Consider the following 23350-nt stretch of genomic DNA (forward strand, 5'->3'; position numbering starts at 1 on the left):
GCATGGGCTTGATCACAATCCCCAACCAAGAGAAAGGAAGGACCATTGTCTACAACATGAAGACACACAAGAGCCATACACAGCCCCTATTGGAGATGCAAGATACAGATTCAATAGAAACTATGTCATACAATAGTGATGCTTCATCTACATCATCAGAAGAAAGTGTAGAGGACGGCTTGATGCAGTTATGTCCTGATCTATTTGGGATAAGTGTTGAAAAGGAAGCATCCATGCATGATGTGGAGGTCAATGAGGAGAAGGATAATCCATAAGCAATTGTAGAGCCTGCCAAAGTGAACATAAGGAGCATGTTAGGAGAGGACTTGACAAAGAAAGAAAAGAAGGAGTATGAAGGCATGTTTATGGAGTTTGCAAAGCTATTTGCCACTAAATATACAGAGCTGCATGGAGCAAAAGGGGTCGAGCATAGAATCAATCTAAAAGAATGTGCCAAGCCAAAGGTTCAAAAGCTTAGGAGGTTGGAGGTCATTCATGAGAGAGCACTTCGTGGACAGGTGATGAAGCTTTTGGAAGCAGATTTCATCTTTCTAGTGGAGGAATCTGAATGGGTCTTTTTAGTTGTTATTGTGCCCAAGAAGAACAAAAGATTTAGGATATGTGTTGATTTCAAACCTTTGAATGCTGCCACAAAAAGGAATCATTATCCACTACCCTTCCTGGATGAAATTCTTAATCAGGTTCCAGGTCACGAATGCTACTCAATCATGGATGGATTTTTTGGCTATTTTCAGATCTTTATAGAAATTGAAGATCAATTTGGATGAATAGAGTGTTTGGTCCCTACTTGGGTAAGTTCATTTGAGTTTTCATGGATGACATTAGATGTTATAACTCCAGGGTCATACATTTGGAGAAGCTGAGGTTGATTTTTAAAAGGAATCAGCAAGAGGGTGGGCGACTCAACCCAAAGAAGTGTAAGCTCGCTCATGCTAGAGTCCATTTGTTAGGACATGTGGTTTTCCAAAATGGAATAGAAGACGACCCAAAGAAAGTTAAGGCTTTACTGCTTATGGATCCACCCAGCAACACAAAGGATTTGGCATCATTTGTGCATAAGCTCAGGTACCTGTCGTGTTTTTTTTGGATGCTATGTCATTAAGTGTATCCTCTCCAAAAATTGAGTCAAAGAGCTCAAGGGTTTGAGTGGAATGAAGACATGCAATAGGCTTTTGATGATATCAAGGAGGTATTGTGTGCTTTACCAACAGTGAGTCCTCTTGACTTGCAATCGAGTTTCTATGTATCTATTAGTGTGGGGTTAGTAGCTTTTGGGTCGGTGCTCTTACAAAAGCACGGAAGGAACTTCAAGACAGTCTATTTTGAGAGCAAGATGAAGAATGTAAGGGAGTTCTCCTGCACAAAAATGGAACAGTGGGTATTCGCCTTGGTTCTTGCTTGTTGCAGGTTCAAAACATATATGTTGCCCCAAAAGTTCATGTGCTCACCACATCAAACCTTTGCCGGATGTAGTACAACATTTGAATCCTAGTAAGCGCATCTTAAAGTGGACTATGGAGCTCCAAGAGTATGAGTTTGATTTTAAAGTGGATCATTCAGTTAAAGCTCACGTGGCAGACATAGTGGTACACAAGGGAGGGGAGCTTCCGTCTTACCCAAGAATTGACAAGGATGATCATGAAGAGGAAGTGGATATTACAAATACATATAATACGATGATGTTTGATGGTGCATACAAGAAAGTTCTTCAAAAATCAAGTGGTGGGTAATCACTTGATTACCCCACCATGAATGCTAAGTGTTTGCAAATCCAAAACTATTGGTTGAGCCTCCAAAAACTATAATGTCTTTTGATGCATTTGCAAAATGGGGAGTGGATGTTGTAGGTCCAATGCCAAGGACCAACAATGGAAAAAAAAATATCCTTGTGGTTGTGGACTATTTAACAATATGGGTGGAAGCAAGAGCGGTAAAAGATGTAACAACATGAAGAGTGGTCTCTTTTTTGTATGAATAGGTGTGTTGCATGTTTGGAGCTCCTATGGTTATCATTTTTTTTGGTGAACCAAGGTTTAGGGAAAAACTTGTTTGTGCTCCCATGGAGAAATTGAAAATTCAACATAGGCATTCTTCTTCTTACTACCCACAATGCAATGGACTCGTTGAAAACTGCAAAGGTCAAATTGTGAAAATGCTATCAAAGTATGCTAGAGAGCATCCCAAAGAGTGGGACTCTTGACTTGGATAAGTGTTTGTGGGCTTATAGAGCTGCTTATAGAGTGTCAACACAGTTCACGCCGTATGAGATTGTTTATGGAATGGAAGCTCTTATGCCCATACAGGTGCAATTGGATGCCTTGAAGTTGTTGTGCAAAATGCAAGGTTCACATAATGACAAGTTGCATGAAAATATTCTTGCTCTAGAGTTGTTGCAAATGAATAGAGAGAAACTCAATGATTATTATCTTCAACAAGCAAAGACAAGGATGGAGAAAATGAATAAGAGGCTACCAAAGAAAGAGATTAAAGAAGGAGATCTGGTGATGAAGTATGACTCTCGCTTGGATTTCACTTTTCAAAATAAGGTGAGAGACAAATGGTTGGGACCATACAGAGTGAAGCATGTATTTTTGAATGGCACATAGGAGTTGGAAAGGCTCTCTGGTGAACGTTTGCGCTATAGAATGGATGGTTATAGATTGAAGAAATATTTTGCAAGAGATGTGTTTCCAGATGCAAATAGTCTCTTGGTTGAGAATAAATGCTCTACCTAGAGAGTGGGCAATGATGGTAGATTGCTTTTGGCATGTACAAAGTAGCACGTATATGCATGGGGCACAAAGAGATGTAAATACATGAATTTGGGATATTTGTAAAGTGATTTCAACTTTTAAAAAATGATGCAACGTGTACATATTGTGAATAGTCAGGTTTGTATGCGGGTAGTCGAGCACATGTATGTGCATGGACAAGGTGTTGGCGCCTTAGATATGGTTCCTGGTGGCTTCTTTTGTTTCTAGGGAATATGTTTGAGTTTTCTAGAATGTAAATAATGCAAGTGGGAGGTGTGGGCACCCTTGAACTGCTTGAGAAGTTTGACACGAGCAATAACTGTCTATTTACGGTGCATGATCTGCGTTGATGCATGCACCACCCTAGAAGTAGTCAAAAATGGAATATGAGGATGTGGCAAAGAAATTTGGGTATCAAGGATCAAGCGTACAAAATTGGTGAATTTTTGGAGTCCGTTTGGGGTTTTTCCCGCCAAAAATGCCCTCAAAGGATCAAAATTGGGCTGAAAAGGGTCAAAAAATGGTGTAAAAAGGGGGTAAATTGCTACATTACTCTTGGTGATGTCAGTGTTCAAGCTGAAGGAGGACTTTGGAAGCCCAATATAAGCACTTTCACTTCTCTATGTGTGTAAGGAGGCAGGGTTCCTATAGGTGGTCTAATGCAGTCCCGTAGCATTCGCATCCTGTTTTCGAGTGTGTGGAGGAGTGAATGAGAGCTTTTTCTCTTCAAATTTTCACTTGGGAGAGTATATGTAAGTTTTGAGGTTTCCATGGATGTGTGTGTTCCAGGAATTGAGGGAAGAAGGTGTGGTTTTTTGCAAGATTATGTGACCCTGTATCAGTGCCATTAGGGTTGGGGCTACTCCAAAAAGTCCAGCACAGTGGAGTTTGCTGAAGGCTTTGCAATGTTTTGAATGTTGTGGCTTAAATTTTTTAGTTTTTGATGGTTTTTCTTGTATATTTTGGTCACCATCGAGCGTGATTTCAAGTGTTGATCAACTCGACTCACCTTACAGTGTCTGCGGGCAGGCAAGGGCTTGTAGGTTGAGGTGATTGGAGTTTGAATTGATCTTGTGGGTAGAATTTCCATGCATCTCTTGAGTGGTGGTGTGTGTGGGGTGGAGTTTTAAGTAAATTCCTTGTGTTGTCTGGGTGTGTAAGTGTGTGCACGACGTCTTTCGCTCCATCAACCGTAATGAGTTCCTTCCTCGTGCAAATGCAAGATTTGAAATAAGAAAGTCCATCCAACAGTAGAGGAGAAGCATAAGTCCCCCTTGAACACTGGAGGGTATACAAGTGGCGGTGGAAGGGCACATTTGCTATGGTATTCGTATAAATGTGGAGGACAATGCCAACTCCACACGTGTATGTTTCATTTTTCCTTTTTTTTAATGGGCACAAGCATCCCAATGCATGAAATGCATCCTCTTCCATCTTAAAATTTTACCGTTTGCAACTATTTTTCACCACACATCCATGAATGCCAAATTTTGTTTGGCTTGGGAGGTCGTGGAGCTTTTGGTAAAAGCTTTGAGGAGAGATTATTCAAAGCCTCTAGCGAAAGAGACAATATGAGGTGAAAGGTACAACATTCCTCTTCTTTAATTCACACAATTTCCACAATGAATCAATCAAGACAAACTAGTTGTACAAGGCGGTTTACTGGTGTTACTACGTATTTATCGGCATCTAGAACTAAGTGCCTCTCTTTTCATCAGATCACTTTGGGCAGCCAGAGGTCAAAAGGATCAACGATCCCTCCTCCCCCTCCATAGTGTTTTTTCATCACCATTAGTATACACCTACCAACGGTGGCATTTCAACCTCAATGCTAGCATTTTTAGTCATCTGCATCAACCTTGCTGCCATCAGTTTCCCATTTGCATTTTCAGTCGAGCATCAATGTTTTCTAGCTTGCAATAGTTTGGAGTGCTGGATTTTTCTCCCATTGACACCCTGCAGTTTATCTACATTTTCAGCCATTGTCTTTGTCATGGTCAGCCATCCTCAACCTTTCAAGAAGCGGCTTGAAGCCAACCCATTGTAGCCAGCCATTTGTGGAAGTCTCCATCATAATACAAAGATATTCAGCTCGTTATCTATTTGTTGTTCATAGCTATTGTAGGCTAACCAACCATCAAAATAGTCCATTTTCAACTCGTATAGGCTCCACTCCATCGCATCATTGTATAGGGAATCACTTCTTGACATTTACAACCATTTGTGTTATCCATAAAGAATATACCATTATGGTAATGGAGTGAGGGACCCTAAGAGGGTCAATCTAAAGCGAAGGATGTCAACTATCATTGTCAGCAAGAACCAGAGGAATCATATGCCGATCCAAGTCATATAGATCAAGTCGATGTGAAGGTACTGTCTTTCAAAAGTTGTACAGTCAAAGATAACTGCTAAGACAACCATTGGATGGTGTCCCAACAAGCATTGGAGTAATCTATCACACTAAGAACAAGTGTCCAGCCTACTATCCACCCAAGAAAACAAATGCAGAGTGCTAAAAATGTTACTATAGTGCTGAAATCAGCGTGCTTTCATGCCACCGATTGATTTGGGAGCACTTGCAAAAGCTGATGCTGATGCTGAGTAATCCTTGTGAATCTCAGTCTTCTAGGGGCAAAAATTAGAGAAAAACAACAAGTAACAAACATAAAAAACAATGTCGATTGAAGGATGTATACTTGTAGGGGGTGATGGAAGGGGTGCACTTGTGGGAAGAAGCTTGGGAGTGGGTGACGATGAAGAGTTGTTGCTTACCAAAGATGACATCACATGAAGAGCAATAGCTACCTACTTAGGAAGCCAATCAAAGTCCATGAGTCGAAGTCCATGAGCACTTTAACATGCCATGTTAGTAAACAACGACCACAAAATTCCATCGATACCAATTTCAAAAAATAAGGCAAGTGATACCAATTGAGGAGCAATATAAGATGCCCTTCTGGTATCTCCCTCCACAGTGTAGTAGGCTCATCTACTGTCCATTGTGAAGAGCATCCCATCCTCATCAACATGCTCAAGGTACTCAGCAAAGTAGTATATGCACTCAGAAGCACCCATCTTTCGAACATTGAACTCTGTGGTCGGGCTCTTTGGCAAACAAGCCCCTTCAAAACTTCCATTAATGTCTCATCCAAAATATCATGTGAGTGCTAATAGCACGTGCAATTTCTATGTCATCCACCAAATGGACGAGTACATGGACTTGAATATCAAAAAAAGAAGTTGGTAGCTCCTTCTCCATCAAGCAAAGGAGCTCAATGCTCTCCACTTTCTTTTGCAGTATTGACAAAATATATATCTCCTTAGATGTGATCCATCTAAAAAAATAGATAAGCATCGTGTGGAATGTTTTTTAAAGCATAGATATAGGCATGTGCAAAGTATAGATGTACCATGCAAGCTTCCCCAAGCAGTAGATAACATCACAAATACCACTCGCTAGACAACCATGAATGACAAGATGGAGAACATGCTACATAGTCCATTTTACAATTAAATTAGACAAGTCGCTAAGACAATAACGAGTTGCGATAATTTTTTAAAAAGAATTACCTTGATGAAATTATGACAGTCTTGTGTTTTCAAGTTGAAATGACTCATGTCATCCACAATAAATATGTTTTGCAATGAGGTACCATATCCTATGAGTGTTTAGAAAGATCGTATCCGTTGATCGATCGTATTAATATCCATGGTGCATGTGCGTACGTTTCTATGTATCTTCATCAACTCGAGGCCATAAGTTACGCTTGCAATTTCTCTCTTTTAAGTTGTTTTTGGCTTACTCCTTCAAACCAATAAGATGTTTCCATAAAGAGTGTCCTACGTTATTGAATATATGCTTAACATCAAGAAAATAATAAATGATCACATCCTTCCAATACTTTAGACAAAACCATATAGATATAGAGGGATCTAGAGTACTTCATCCTCGACCACACTCATGTTCTTCATCGTTTGCAAGATTTATCAAGATGATGACAATTCTTCAAATCCTTCCAATAGTCTAGACAAAACCATATAGAGATAGAGGGAGCTAGAGTATTTTTCCTCGACCATGCTCATCGTCTTCATTGCTTTGCAAGATACCACCCTGGATCAATGATAGGTCCTTCTGTCCACTTTTGTATCAATCTATAGGCATAATTGGTATTGGACATTGTCCACTCTTGGCATTTCCATTCAAGTGTCTAGCTTGTGTTCTTCGACGTGGTAAGTGATCTTCAAGCAATAACTTCTAATGCTAAATATATATGTTTTTGTTGAGATGCTTATTATATATAGATTTCAACCGATCACCACATAGGGACAAAATTTAGTGTTTAAAAAATAAATAAATAAATGGTGACAAGTTGTAGTTAACAAGAACTATTGGCCAAGTAGACCATCTACTTGAGCGCATGGAGAATGGATTCACACCATCCAAGTCAACACCCATCTTAATATGTCGTGGCTCTTGTTCAAATTCTAGCCACTTTGAATCGATATGATTAAAGGCAAGAGAGTCCAAAAAAATTCGTATAATCCCATTCGTACCTACATTCTTTGCTCCCTAATCCATGAATCTTGCTACCTTTGGGGTCCAAAATATATGTTGTATATGGGATGGGGAGCCAATGGAAAATTCCAAAACACCTTATGATCTTTGTGCTTGTATCTTTATAGCACGATGTTTCACATTTTGGGCATCTCTCGTTATTCTTATATTCACCTTTGTACAAAATACAATCATTGGCACATGCGTGTATTGTGTTGTAGTCCAACCCAAGCTTGGTCATCATCTTCTTCAGTTTGTCTCTTGCCGTAGGAAGGACACTGTTTGGGGGTTGAAACTTTTGTGATAATAGCTTGCAGCATTTCAAGAAGACATAACTCTAATAATGAGACATTTAGTATTTCAGACCTCAACACAGTATAAAGGTAAGCATTTTACCTTATTGGTTGATTCTAGGAGTACACATTCTTTCATCTCTCCTAGATGCATTAGAAATCTCTTTATGCCTGAACACCTTGAAGCAGAACTTGCAGTGGAATTAGCTATGGGTACGAAGGTCAAATATTCTATTTCATTGGGTAACTTGAATTTTATTTTGGATGGTCACAATACTACAACTCATTTTAGAGTATTATCCATAGAATTCTATGATGGAATTCTTGAAATGGATTGGATTTAGGCCAATAATGCTCACCTACATTGTAAAAATACTTCTTTAACTTTTGTAAATGAGCATAATTCCACGGTCACCATTACCAAGAAACGGGGACAACCTAAACTTCGACTCGTGAACTTCACTAAATTAATGAAGAGCTATGGAAAGAGTGAGATGATTGATACATTCATGCTTAATCCAATGGAGAACAAGTGAAAAACACATGAATCAGAGTGGCTAATAGAATTTGATGATAAATTTTTTGAAGAACTTTCACAGTTACCACCTAAGCATGAAGTTGATAATGCAATAGAGCTTATTCTAGGAGCTCAACCGGTTGTTCGTAGGCCATACAAAATGTTGGAAAAACTCATAGGAGTGAGTGATGCTGTATTAAGAAAATCAAACAATTACAAGACTGGCCCTGCTCACAATCCAAGCTAGGGTATCCATAGGATCAGGAGGATACAAGGGAGGGAGGGAGGGAGGAGGGGGGGGGGGGGGGGGGGGGTTCTGAAAATGCACACAAATGACCCACGATATCCCTAGTTTACCGACATCGCATTGATGACCCAATTCCATTCACCGAGGTCCTTGCTTTTGCCAAGGAAGCGACCAATTCTTTACTTTCTTGCATGATCTCCAAGAAGCAGGCATAAGAGAGATCATTCTCAAAGACCCGACCATTCTTGGCCTTCCAAATTTGCTTGAAATAGCAGAATCTGACAATTTGTGTACAAATTAGTAGCACTCGGCTTCTCATCCCCCTACCACCAAGGATTACGTCGTTCTTGTAGAACCCAATCTTCCAGGTCTTTTGAATCCATTCCCCTGCCAAACCACATATAGTCAAGCGCTCCTTGAAAAGGTGCACAAGGTCCTCACTCATCACTCCTATTGGTATAGCCCCCCATAGCACTTTCCAAAGAAAGATCTTCATCGACATAGGCCATTGTTGGCTCCAAACGTTGTTAGTGACCACCATCTGACCATTGCTTACCCCAGAGTCTATTAAGGGAATATAACCATTCTAGCGAGGCCAAGAGACAATGGTAAACGTCTTTGGTCTTTGGTTTGCCTAGAGGTCTATTTTTGGGCCACAGTCAGGCCTTCCATTTGAACGTAGACTCGCAAAAACCGGCAAAAAATACATGTATAGCTCAGCCAAGACTCTAATGACCAGAAATATTTTGGTGGGTGGTAAGGAGGTCGACATCTTTCCACCTCATGGTCTCGCTATCCCACAAATGGCCAAGATGGCTGAGCCCTTTATTGTTGACCTTCCTAGCTACCTCTCTCTAGAATGGGTTGAGCTATATACAACCCACCTTTGAAAGCCAGGGGGACCAATAAGAGATGGAGTTGCGGAAGTACCTTTCCACCTCTCCCCATTCTAACGCCTTTGATGCTCTCTTACACTTTCGAATGATCTCACCTGTTGTACCCCCCAATCTTAATGTGGACCAATGAGGGGCAAGCAGCTTGTCATAGAACTCTAAATTTTTCCACTCGCCACCCTTAGAACTCAGTTTTGCCTTGTTAATCAAGTCCTCTACCATGACCGCCCATGCTTGGTCCTGCATCGTAATTGACGTGAATAGCTTGGCACACTTGGCCTCTGCATGGATAGAGGGGTTGAGAATCCCGATACCCCCTCGCTCCACTCGCCTTGCAACAATCTCCCAGCTTGCCCGCTGCCAAAGTGTCATGCCTTTGGTGTTATTTTTCCATAGAGAATCTTTTTACCGGTTTCAAGAACTCCTTCCAATTGAATTTGGATAATTTAAGAAGCGGGTTGGTGAAGGCTATGTAAAAAATAAAAAATGAGTTGATCACTTTCATCCTACCCGAGAAGGGAAGTAGCACATAATCCCATCTTCTCATCTGGTTTCTAATCTTGTCCATCATCCATTGAAATCTCTGCTTATGAGTCACATTTACCCCTAGTGGTGCACCCGGGTGCCAAAATATCTTTCCTTTGAATACAACTTTCTCTAGACCACATAGCAGGATCAGAAGAGTCGTTTTCAGATAGCAAGATCAACCTAGATTTCTCAATACTGCATTTTGATCGAAAGGCTAGGGCGAACATTTGGACTCTCCAAATACCTTCCAACACTTTGCGGGTGGGCTTTGAGGAAAAGTAGGGAATTATTTGCGAACAACTTAGCCAAGACCCGGTCCTTGTTTGGCAAGGCCAGCCCTTGGATCTCCCCTTTTGCGGCACTAGCTTCCAGCATGGTCACCAACGCATGCGAGCCTATAGCAAACAACAGTGAGGTGAGCAGGTAGCCTTGCTTGATTGATCTTTTGACTTCAAAAGCACCCACAACCCTATCTCTTCTTCTCTAAGGCTTGTTTAAGAAACCAAAAAGTCAACACTTCAATGTTATGAATACTTTTGTTCTTGTGATCTCTGTCGTCTCTTTTTTACTCTCTTTGTCTCTAACATTAGGGAATTTGGGAGGTTATTTGGAGGGCGTTGTTGAGGCGTTGTTGAGGAGAGAGAAAAAGAGACGCATCCAATGAACAGCAAGCCAACATAGCGTAGAAATAGGAAAAAATAAATCAAAAAATGGAAAATAAAGAGAAGAACATGAGGCAAAACCTCGTTTTTACGACGTTTAAGGTATCTATATGTGGGCCCAGGGCCTGAATGTAGTTATGGTACTGAAAGATAGCTACGATAATGTATCATTCTCCCACCACCAAAAGCTCTTGCTCCATTAACCAAGCGTTCAAAATTGAATTTCCCTCCATTGGAAGCAAGTTCATGCTTTTTTCTACCACTCAGAAAGAGACATGGTTTCTTCTTCTTCTTCTTCCCACCATAATAGCTCTAGGGGTTGTTGTTCTTTCTCCCCAACCAACCTTGCCATCAGTCTCCCAAGGAGGCCAAGTAGCACCATAAGCTCTATCACTATCTCAAACTCCATCAATATAGATAATCAATGGCAACAACAAACAATATACAAAGGTTCTTGGGTACTTATGCAACCAAGGAGGAAAATATCCTCAACAAAAAATATATATTTTTCAGCATGGAAAGCAGCGTGCTAGATTTCAAAGTGGAGGTGGGCAAGAAAACTGTTAAGGAGGGTTTGGTACAACATGTCTATAATCACTCCGATGTGATTGCTAATGGCGGAGATGTCTCATTGGCTTATCATCTTCAATGCAATTATAAGTGTGTTCATTGCCTTCCATCTCTATTCTTTCTCTTCGACCTTGCTGTTCTCTTTATTTCTTTTTTCTTTTAAACAGGTAGAACAATATTAACAGAGCAAGATCAATTTCTCATAAGTTCTTCATTCGTTTTAGTAGTTAGACTAGGTGTCTATTACATTTTGTTGTTGCAATTGCATATGTCTATCCTTCATCATACAAGGAATGTAGGTCTCATCTTTGTAACCCACACTGACATTCGTGTTTTACAGTATGATGGAAGAACTAGCAAGAGTCTTGCAGATGAGGGAATTTTCTTCTACGAGCATTTCTACCAGCTCAACCAAAAAAATAAAAAAGGTGATCTGGTTAAACTCCCTCTCCCTACCATTTGGAGCTGTGTTGATTGGCCAGTCACGGACACCACCGTGTGTGAAGCTCTCAGAAGCAAGCTGTTTAGGGATGTGCAGAGGTCCCTACAAAATTCAGTGCCCACTAAATTGGTAAAGATTGCTAATTTTTGTCCTTTAAGTTTATTTGTGGAACTATTTCACACATGTCGCATACATGTTGCAAAGACAATGCTTGTATGTAAATCTCTAGATGCTTGCTTCTGTGACAAGATGCTTGATAGAGGGTGCTATGTTAAAGAGGTGGATGGCATACATTGAGAGGTTAAAGTGGACACTTTGAAGGCCAAGTACATGATTGGCACACAATCCCTTCTCATCTCCTTCTGGTACCGGCACTCTCAAATTGTTGCAGGCTACTCTAAGTTTATTCCTATCGATCAAGAGTCAACAGGCTTGGAAAACAAAAATGTCATAAATGAATAGCAATACATTTGGTTTGGTAGGGTTTTAGTCGCCTTCAATGTAAACACACTCCTTCTATGAATACAAAAAATCAAATTGCGAACATTTGATTCCCACTACGTTGCAAACCATATTTACAAGGGGATTGAGGTTTCTCTGCAGCATAGAGGACCATATTGCAACCCGGAACCTTGGAAGTAGAAAATGTATAAATTCCTTAGTTCCTAGATGCACAATGCATCTGCGATCGCATATCTTGAAATTGCACAGGTTGAAAACTTCTGTGTGGGGATCATACGGCTCTCGAAACAACAACAATCCATTGACGTCCAAAATAATCAGTCTCTGTAAACATTTTGTAAAACAAATAAGTAGTTAGACAATAGGTTGATATAGGTTACCTAATATAGGCTATTACCGGAACAATCATAGGGATGTCTAGCAAGGGTCCATACTGGGTTTGCCTACCATCGAGGTTTTCTTGTCCAATGTTGACATCCTGGAGCGTCTCCTCTTGTTCTTCTGTTGTTTGAGACTCTTGTGTCTCCAGTGTTGAGGGCTCCATTGCACCTGAATTTTCTCTAATATGCTATGATTTTTTTGTGTGTCAAGCATAAAAGACTCTTGATTTCAAGCTCAACAAGTGGCAGAGGTATTCTCTGCTTGAGGGTTAGAGTGTTCTTTCTCAGCCCCTCCCTCTGCATAAACTTCATCCTTCTGAAATCCTCCAATCACAGAGGGAGTTTCAACATTTATTTCTTCGTCTTCCCCTCGATCTGCAATCATCATTAACTCTACAATGTGGTCATCCAATAGGGTTTGTTTTGTTCTGCATCCATGCTCACTATATGTGAAATTGCAAGTAGATGTTTGATTAGGGTGGCACGGTATCGGTGCTAATACTCTATGGTCTACTTCTCCAATGCACTTTGCAAAAGAAAAAACAAAAACAAAAAGGAACTGAGACACATTTTTGTCCAAACTGTCACAATATCATAGTAATGTTGTGCAAAATGCATACCTTTGACATGAATAACTCTAATGCAAAGAAGATCTACAATATATACTCAACAGGGAGGAGGCATCTCCATCCACATGAGTTGCCATCAGTCTGTAAAGGCACCATGACTTCCTTAATTTCTGACCTGTACAGCTCTAGATTCCTGCACAGCCTTCCATATACATGCAATAGTCTTTTTATGTATCTGCAAGCTGGAGGAGTTGGTATGAACCCAACACAATAATTGTCTCCATTGTTTATAAAAAATAAAACCAATTTATAATTTTCAATACTCACAGTCTCAATTTTGGATGCGTTTCTCGAATTGACTTTAGTGTCCAGACAGCTGGCTTGTCAAGTTCAATGCAAATGAGGCTCCAGTGGTGGTTGCTCTCATATGGAAAAATTATGGTTGTTACTTGCAGCATTGGACAATGAGCAAGCCACTTCTCGAATGTGCCAATAGGGGTATTTTTTATTATGAGAAAGGGAGAAATCTGGGAATCCAATATATATATTTATGCATGGATTTGTGGAGGTAGGTGGCTCTTTATCAGACTACAAGACAATCTGATGTTGTTAGTCTCTAGCCTCAAGGCTAAATAAAAGTATGCTAGAGTTGGTGAAAGCATCTTACATCAAGAATATATATACAATTGAATCTGTGATTTGAGCATCTGGATCCCGCAATATATTGATATCCGTAGAATCTAATGCAAGTCTTCTTATACCATCTTCTAGCTTTAAATCTACTATTAATCCTTCCTCCATAGATGACAAAATTTTGTTGTTGCTGACATCGATTCGTGTGTAACAATGAGGTAGGTGTTAACCTCTTCTTCTATAGCATGTGATGCCTTCTCCTTCTCTTTTAGTTTATTTATCTCCTTTGCACACCAATTTTCCTCCTCAGCTCTGGCCTTGGTATTCACATCATGGGTGACTTCTACAATCTTCACCGCCTCTTGCTTTGATGGAGGAAGAAGCAAAATTTCCTTCATTTTATTATCTATAAATTCATTGGGCTGGAGTAACTTATCATATCTCCACCTTACTCTTTTCAGAGTTTCACTATCTTTGTCCATAATCGTTACCATGTGTGCATGTGTTGCAACAATTGTTATGTCATTGAAATATTCCAGCTTTTGCTGCCTCTGGTAGTGCTAGCAGTGCAACAGGTTTCCACCTCAGGTCACAAAACATGCCTCCTCACATATTGACTTGACTAGTCTTTGGAATGGAATCTTTGGTACGAGAAGCTCGATACATTTTCTAAGCCTTCTTAATTTTGTTAAATAGTCTGATGTGTCTTTGTAGCCTATTCATCCTTGGAGATTTCAAGATTTTCATGGGCTTCCCTAGTCTCTTCTTTTTACTAGCAAATCTTCCTCCTGCTTTTGCAACCAAACCTGGTCCTTTGCCTGCCTTTCTCGCAGTCACCTTTGTTCTTTCCATTTACCTGTAAGCCAATCTGTGTGTGTGTGTGTGTGTGTGTGTGTGTGTGTGTGTGTGTGTGTGTGTGTGTGTGTGAGCAAAGGAGGAGATGTAAACAATGTGAACAAATCACACTATAATGGTTGGTTCTTTGATGGAAAAGTTATTTGGATGTATCATGAAGATGAAGATAAGTGAATGGGCTAAAAAGAACGGCAAGTGTGCGCTTGGCCAAGCAGGTTTTTGAAAGCATCATAGCACTATTGATCACCTTGTAATCTTCGAGTTCTTATGGAAGCGTCTCGATTGAAAGGAAAAAAGTTGTATTGTTGCTTTGTGGATTTCAATGAAGCTTTTGACATGGTACCACTAGGAAATAATTTGAGACGTATGCAAAGCCTTCAAGTGTCGAGAGAATTTATGCATGCAGTCTTTTGCATCTACCAAAAAGTGATGTGTTAACTACGTATGGGAGATGGAATTTTAGAATTTTTTGCAAGCACCATTTTGGTGTCAAACAAGGATGCCCACTTTCCCCAACCCTCTTTGGGCTACTCATTGATGAATTGGAATGCATGGTTCTTGATTTTATGCAGCAAGAAGTCATAGAAGAGGTCAAGACGGTGATTATGCTTTTGCTTTATGCCGATGATGTAGTGCTCTTGGCACATACTTTAGAAGATGCACAAAAGCTTATGAGTGTCTTGGAACTCTTTTGCCTACATAGTGGGCTGATCATGAATGGATCCAAAAACCAAGGTTATGATTGTAAAGACCCTCAATGACAAGCATCCATGCATTGTATACAACAATGAGCAACTTGAAGTGGTAGATAGCTTCAAGTACCTTGGCCTTGAGGTTCCATCCAATCATAAATGGAAGGATTGCACAATGTGTCACTTGGAAGCCAGAAAGAGGACTTATTATGCATTTGAGAACATGTGCAAGTGTTGGGCTCTCAAAAAGTACCTCTTTGACACATTGGTGACACTGGTGCTTCTTTATGGAGTGGAGGTGTGGGGTGGTAGCATTGGAAAGTCTACTTGGAAAGAGTTTGAGAATTTCCAAAAGAGTTTTCTCACGAACTTTCTCCAAGTCAAGACAAAAACACCCTACATGCTCTTACTTCTTGAGTCCGGATCGCTTTCCATTGAGGTCTTGGGCATGCAAAGGGTTGTGGAGTACATGCTTAAGACAAAACGTAGCCCTTTGTATCGTCTTCCTAGAATCGCATATGAAGCAAGTCAAAAGGTCCAAAAGACATGCAAGAGCAAAATACTAAGTTCGGGGTGGATGCTTGACATCAAGAAATGGTTTGGAAGATGGCATGCATGTCAGTTTCAAGGATGCGTCGATCGACTCCCAAGTTAATGAGGCCTTCTTACAACGCCAATGTATCATGACTTGGGAGAAATACTGAGGTTCTCGTTTCAGCCATTACACCACACACGTTGCCCCAAACTACAAATCTCTCTTCTTATCCGAATGAGGTAACCGAACCCATCCCTACATCCTTGAGCCCATCCGGTTGAGTGCGATCCGCACTATTGCCTCCATTCGTCTTAGCTCCCGTTCTCTACGCTACGAGACAGGACGTTGGGGCACTGTGAGGAGTCTCATCGATTTTTCACCTTATGCCCTTGTCAAGTGCGAGAGAGTGAGTACCACACACTGCTTGATTGCTCAGCTTTTGACCACATTAGGTCCTCTTTTCCCCATATATTCAACCATGAGCTCTCCCTACATACATTCCTCTCCCAACCACGATGTGGACTCTATATTGTGTCGCTCATTTCAGACATTTTTGAGCATTGAGAGTCACTTATGACCTCCACTCACACCCACGTGACATGTTCATTTGGTCCCATAGGTCATATTTGACCTCCAAGGACGATAATAGAGCTATCTCTCTCTCTCTCTCTCTCTCTCTCTCTCTCTCTCTCTCTCTCTCTCTCTCTCTCTCTCTCTCTCTCTCTCTCTCTCTCTCTAAGTGGCATTATGGTGCACGGGAACGATTTAGTGACTGATAGAATGATATTTGTGCGCAATTGTGCACACAAGGCCTCAAGTTTTTATCACAACATTAAAGTTCTTTTCTCTCTCTCTCTCTAAGATTGCTCTCTCTATATCTCTCTCTAGCAATCTCTCTCTCTCTCTCCTCCCCCCCCCCCCCGAGTGGCATTATTGCACGCGAGAACGATTCAGAGACTGATAGAATGATATCCATGCACCATTGTGCACACAAGGGCTCTTATTTTAACAACAACATTAAAATTATTTTCTATCGCACATAGGGACACACACGCACACACATACACATCGGGACAAAGTGTCACTATGGCGCGTGTAAGACATTTAGCTGAACGTAGAATCATCTCCGCACGCCATCGTGGAAGCTCGTCAAATTTTTGGAAGGTTGTCATTTTGGCTTGTGTAGAAGTCCCAATAACATACCATTTTGACTTTAGCATCCACACTAACACACAAAACACTACTCTCTGTCTCCTCTCTATGTCTCTCTCTCATACATGTAGATATATGTGGACATCAATACCCTCTGTGTTGTCACCTTGTGTGCTGCTCTCTGACCTGTTGTCCCTCCCTATCTCTCTCTCTCTCTCTGTCATTGTCTCTTGTGATGGATGCTTGCACTATCTTCTTCTCTCTCTCTCTCTCTATGAAGTTTGTAGGCTGCAGGCTGTATCTCTTTCTTCTCTCTCTCTCTCTCTCTCTCTCTCTCTCTCTCTCTCTCTCTCTCTCTCTCTCTCTAAGGTGCTACAATAAGCATGCCAATGAATATTGTGCAACCCATTAAGTGTGAAAGTGACCTCTGAATCAAAATTATACGGTGCAATAAATGCCCACTAGTTAATTTTAACCGTTTGACACGTTAAAGCATGTAGTTATTTTTTGTGCATGTCTGCAACGATACTATGAACGATTTGTTTGTTTGAGAGAGAGAGAGAGAGAGAGAGAGAGAGAGAGAGAGAGAGAGAGAGAGAGAGAGAGAGAGAGAGAAGGCTCTGCACATTTCACTAGGTTGAGAGAGAGATTTCACTTAGGTAGATTTCAAAATTTGTAAGTGGAATTACACTAGAGCTCACACACACACACACACAAGTACGCAAAAATAGTATCTCTTGAAGGTCGCCATGCCAACCCCAGGAAAAGGTATCCCCTACTCTTGTTCTTTTGTTATAGGCATGATTTAATGTACATTTTGAGAGAGAGAGAGAGAGAGAGAGAGAGAGAGAGAGAGAGAGAGAGATAGACATGACAATTTTACTTGTCTTATGGTGCACAGACGGGTGTTTTTGGTCAATTGATTGTCGTCCGCACATCGTAGAGCACTAAATGGGTATGTAGGGGGATATGCACTCAAATAAGACCGACACAGAGTGAGAGAGAAAAGAAACCTCTATTCATTGTCCTATGGCACACATATATATAGTATTGGTCTGCTGATCTTCTACGCACGCTGTGGAACATATAAGGGGTAGCAAAACAGGGAGAGAGAGGAGTTGGAACTCAAATAAAATGAGCTGCTCTAAGTAACTGTAAAAAAGGAACATGACCTTTGAGACCAGTCTTAGGTGAACTAGAAGCAGAAGAGAGACAGCCTAAGGTGCTGAGAGGCTCTTTAAAGAGAGATGTGAACTTTGCTCTGGCTAAAGATACATTTCTTGGAGATGATGTTGTGGGGACAGAGGAACCCCCAATGACTCAAAATCTTTAGAACAGGAAGAAGTGCCTGTAAGCCAGAAGCTTCAAGTGACTAGTACCAAAAAGAGAAACATTGATCTTTCTTTTGCCAGTGATCAAGGGGTTCAAAATGTAATCAAGGGGTTCAAAATCCTGCATGTGTGGATGAAAGACTTTTTGATTTTGCAGTATATGAAGGAGTTGCTGAAATGTTGGACAAGGTCTCTTCTATCTTCAATGCCCCATTCATTCTAGATGACCTTATAGCTCAGCACAACAATTTCCTCAAGTCTAAAAGAGACAAGTTTGAGCTTGAGGTCCACAGGGGCAGGGTGGTTCTTGCTGACATGGTGGTGGTTCACTTAATCGATTGTGATTCCACAAGACGGTCATACAAGAAGTACCATTAGCTGCATATTATCTATAGACCCTCATGGTGTCCTCTGCACGAATGAGATTGCAAGCTAGTTAAAGAATCCTTTGGGTTCCCTCTATTCTTAAATTTTGTATTTGCTAGTCTATTAAAAGATCCTTCAAAGGTAATGGATGAGAAGGATCTACCACCCAATGAACAAGATGATGAGGACTTGGAGTCCAATGAGGTTCTTAAGACTGAGGAGGATATTAATCTTGAGGTAGAGGCTAAAGAGGTGCAACAAAGCAAAATACTTACAGTTAAAACATCTGACATCAAACTACCTTTATATGTCTCTGGCTTTAATGAGAATCAAGCCACATGTTCTTGGACTGCGAGACTTCAAATTTGGAAGAGATCATACATTTTTCTCCATGACATTCAAAGTATATTTTCTTTAAGGGAGGACTTTGCACTTGCCACACCCTCCAAATTTCAAGAGGGGAGGAGTGGATTTGTATCTGATGATAGCAGTGATGACGAGGCAATGGAAACCTCTAGTAACCCAATGGAGTGCCTCAAACTCTGCTTTGACAAGGCACGTATAGAGAGACACTCCTAGATGAGGCCACCTTCCAAGCTATCATAAACAACCTCACGTCATCAACCAGTACTCAAGAAGTAGAGGACTCGTTTACGTGTCGTGCACAAGGGTCCACGAGGTCAGTGGACCTATGGACGGATGACTTATATATGCAAGATGAGAGCTACATGGTAACCCCCCCCCCCCCCCCCCCCCAAAAAAAAAAAAAAAAGATGCCATTGTTTTTCTCTAACTCATCCTTTTGTGTACAGTCATGGATTGCTGAAAAGGATGATTTCCTTTGCCATCGGACAAGAGAGTATTGTGGAAGGGATGCAACACTAGGAGGATATCTTGCCAGACTCTGTGAGGCACGCATACTAGTATTTCACAATGGAATGACCCAAGAGGGAAGTACTGCAACATTCTCCCTCAAGACGCTCTCACGCTTCCTAGGTGGACCCATGCTACCAAAAAATGCAGACAAAGATATCCTCATTGACAATGTTTTTGCTACAGAATGTTTTGGATACTACCCGGGGTCCATTGGTGGTCGTGCATCTTATTATTACACATACAAAGCAACGGCACTCACTTTGGGGAAATAAAACTCAAATGAGCAATTAGATTATAGCAAACATTTAATGATGATATGATACAAGGGTAATGTGCCAAAAGATAACCACTATCTGTCATCAAGTTGAGAGACTTGTGACTTCTAGCATGCAATATTTATGCTTTTGGAACTCCAGACAGAGCGGATGTGTTAGTTGGATATCACTATGGTGCATTCTAGTTGATTGTTGACAAATGTAGGTGTGGTGTTATGATGCTTCTTGTGAATCAGGCGATATGCCTTTGGCCTTTTGATCCAGGTGGAATGAGCATCTACTAGTGCTGCTGCTGAGCATGAATGCTCTAGCAGGCTAGGGGGTGGGCAAATTATGTCAGGAGTTTTTTGGAGCAAGGGATTGTGCATATGTACATATCCATGCATGGTGCATCGAATAAAGGATTGCCCATTTTCCATAGCCAGGTGGTTACGTGGGGTCCACATGTGTACAAGTAGGACAGCATGTACATAGTGCATAGATTTTCATTGTTACCAGTACCAGTGTGTTTTGCTATAATAATGAGGAGTTGGTAGCGCGTAAAAATTCTCGAGGAAGCTATCCGCGGGCCGACAGCATGAGGTAAGTAGGTGCGTCGGATGGCATCTAGTGGCATCAGGAGGCTGAATGGGGTCAATACTTGCACGTGGAGAAGTATGGACTCAACGTGGATGTTTTCTTGTGATAATTATGCAGAAAGTTCATCATGAGGACCATATTTTGGGGCCACTTCACGTGGTGGCGGGATGCATTATTGAAAAAAGCTGAGTGCCAGGTGTGCGGATGATGCAAAAAGGTGACAACTATGCACTGCGAGGTCAGTTTTTGGCATGTTCGGGGTCCGTTTGAGGTCATCTAAAAGGCCAAGGGTACCCAAGTAATAAAGCTAAGTGTGGGAACTGAAAAAACAGAGAGAAGACCAGAAAAAACGTGGAGAAGAGAGGAGGAACAGCCGCAGGTGTGTTTTTGGGGGTTTTGGAGCCTATTTTGGCCGTAAACTGCTCATCTGATGTCGGATTTGAGCACCTTGACATTGTAGACTGGGGTTTTGGGCCATTCTGGACGCGATGGCGCTGTCCATTTTGCCAAATTCCTCACTGTTTTTCTAATGTTTTGACTGTGTAATCTTCTCCGGTGAGTGAAGCTTCTGCTCCAATTTGTGATTGTATCTGGTATCTTTTACCCATTATTGTGTGAGCTATTTGTCCCATTGGTGTTGGCCCAAGCTCTATTGTATCTCTGTGTGGAGTGGGCAAGTGGATAGTCTCTCTCCTCTCACTCCAGAGGTGTGTTCCCTGTCTCGGCCAGGTGTGTTGTGTAAGCCGAGTGGTGCCCCCTAGTGTGTGTGTGTATCATTCCAAGAGTGTGCGTCGGGTCGTTATAGAGGCGCTGTGTGTGTTTTCCTCCCACTCACATTCTTTTGGTGCCCCCACGGAGGATCTTCTTCGAGTACCTTCTGCTTTGAGCTTCAAGCTTCGAGATTCGGGATTACAGGTTGCAGATTACAGGTTACAGGTTACAGGTTACAGGGACAGGTACAGGTGATTCACACAGGTACAAGTAGCTGGAGTACAGTGATATACTAGCAGTGGTGTCACTTGCAGTTGTTGTGGGTATGCATCATTTGGCGCCTGTTTGAGCGCATGTTTGCTGGATTGTACGTTACTTGTGGAAACTTCCATTGTACGCCTTTGTGGAGCCATACTTGGTTTTATTTGGTAGTCCCAGTCATTTCTGAGACTTGGTCTGGAAGATAGTCATTTCTGAGACTTGACTATACGAGATTTGCATTAGCCTTCGTGTGAGGGTCGATAGCGTGAGGTTTTATTGAGCTAGGGGATTCTCAAATGTGGAGATCCTTTCGGTGATACAGGTAGCTGGAGCACCCTTTTCGTGACCTCGCCATAGGCTATGTATTAATGATTCTTATTTGATGCTCGGGTTCTATTGTTGGCAGTTTATGCATACATATACAGTCTATATTTTGGGTTCACACTGCTCTACTTCTGGGGAAACTCTGCCAAAATTTTTCCAAGTTATGATGGCTGGTCTTTTGGTCTTTTAAGGAATTTATGATGTTATGCTACTGAAATTTTGGCAAAATCAGAGGATAAGACAGGTGTGCTTTCTTGGGAGCTTCATGGTTGGCTTTAATGGATGATCAAAATGGACCTCAATTCACTACTTTTCATTTAACTCAAAGAATCCAGATAAATGTTCATGTGTCCAGGAAGATTTTTTTCCAGCAGCGCGTAGTCTTTATGTTCGGGCCAAGAAGATTAAGAGAGACCCTGGAATGTCCTTTGCCTGTTGTAATTCCGATGATTAACTATGAAAACTCATTTGATGTGCATGTATTTGTCCTTATCTAAAGCTGAGCTCCATTGAAGTTTCTCGGAATTGAGTCAGTCAAAAGTCTTGGGTTCTTGCACGTGTGTTTGAAGGGGTTCTCAAAGCATCATAGCTTGGGTAGCCATGGCTTTCTCTTATCCGGAATTTCATGGAAGAAGTGGTGAAGATGCGGAAGCCTTTTTGGAGCAAGTCGAGGTGGCATGCATAAGCAACAATATGTGTGATGAGGACAAGATTTTGAGGCTATTTTGATTGCTTTTGAAAGATGAGGCCCGTGTTTGGTTCATGGATTTGGAAGCTAAAGAAGCAGTGGCTTCTTCTTATGGTTTGAGTCTTGACAAGTTTATAGAAGCTTTTTTAGAGCGTTTCCAGGTTGTGGAAGATGCAAATGCAGTATGGAATGAGCTCAATGCTCTTAAGCAAGGTTATTGTCAAGGTGTTGATGCCTATGTACAAGGTTTTATAGATTTATGAACTCGTTGGTGTGTTGCTCTTAAGGATGAGACCCCCCCTTGTTCATTGAAGAAAAGTTCTTTTGTTGATGGTTTGTCACCTTGGTTGCAGTTCGAGGTTGAGTTGAAGACGCCTGAGTCTTTTGAAGATGCGATATGCATTGCAAAGCACAAGGAATGGAAGTTTAAGCGTCTTGAGGAACATGGTATCAGTACAAGTATGCATGTGCAAGATGGATTTGACATGGAAGATGAAGTTAAGCCTAAGCAGGTGAAAAGTAGCCTATCCTATGATGTTTCTCGTTTCTTCCCAAGGTCTATTGTGAAGCGTAAAGAGGTCTTGCAGGTTGACAGGTTTATGGAAGAGCCTAAAGAGGTGAGTAATGCTTTGGATACAGGATTGAAAAGTCTTGAAGAGGATGCATTGGCTACTTGTGTACCTTGTGATTCTGGGTGTGAGTGTGAGGTCGAGGTTATTGATGATGAGCACGTATCTTTGGGGACTAGTTCCTTGGAAATTAGGGAAGAGGGCAAGGTTGAGAGCCATTTTGTGGATTTGTTGGATGTGGAGCCTATTTTGAAGCCATATTTTGATGTATGTGCAGTGATTGAACCGATTTATGAGCATGATTGTGGTTTAGAGCAAGGATCTGTATTCTTGGAGACTGATGAACCCATGCTAGAAGCTATGGATAGTGGTGCTAGCCATGATTATGATGTGGATAAAGTTATGTGTGATGATGAGTATGCTTATGATGATGAGAAGGGGTTTGGCATATATGAGTCCACCAATCTCACCTATGTGGATGTCTATGCTAGGGAGATGTGTGCTGCGGGGATACTTTTGTGCTTTGGATATCAACAACTTTACCTTCACACAATTCTTTTAGCTACTTGGTTGCATGATTTGCAGGTTGTTGCTACGGCTGGTGAAGC

Source organism: Adiantum capillus-veneris, chromosome 23 (assembly GCF_014529385.1).
Source record: "Adiantum capillus-veneris isolate H3 chromosome 23, ASM1452938v2, whole genome shotgun sequence".
In the NCBI taxonomy this organism is placed as follows: domain Eukaryota; kingdom Viridiplantae; phylum Streptophyta; class Polypodiopsida; order Polypodiales; family Pteridaceae; genus Adiantum; species Adiantum capillus-veneris.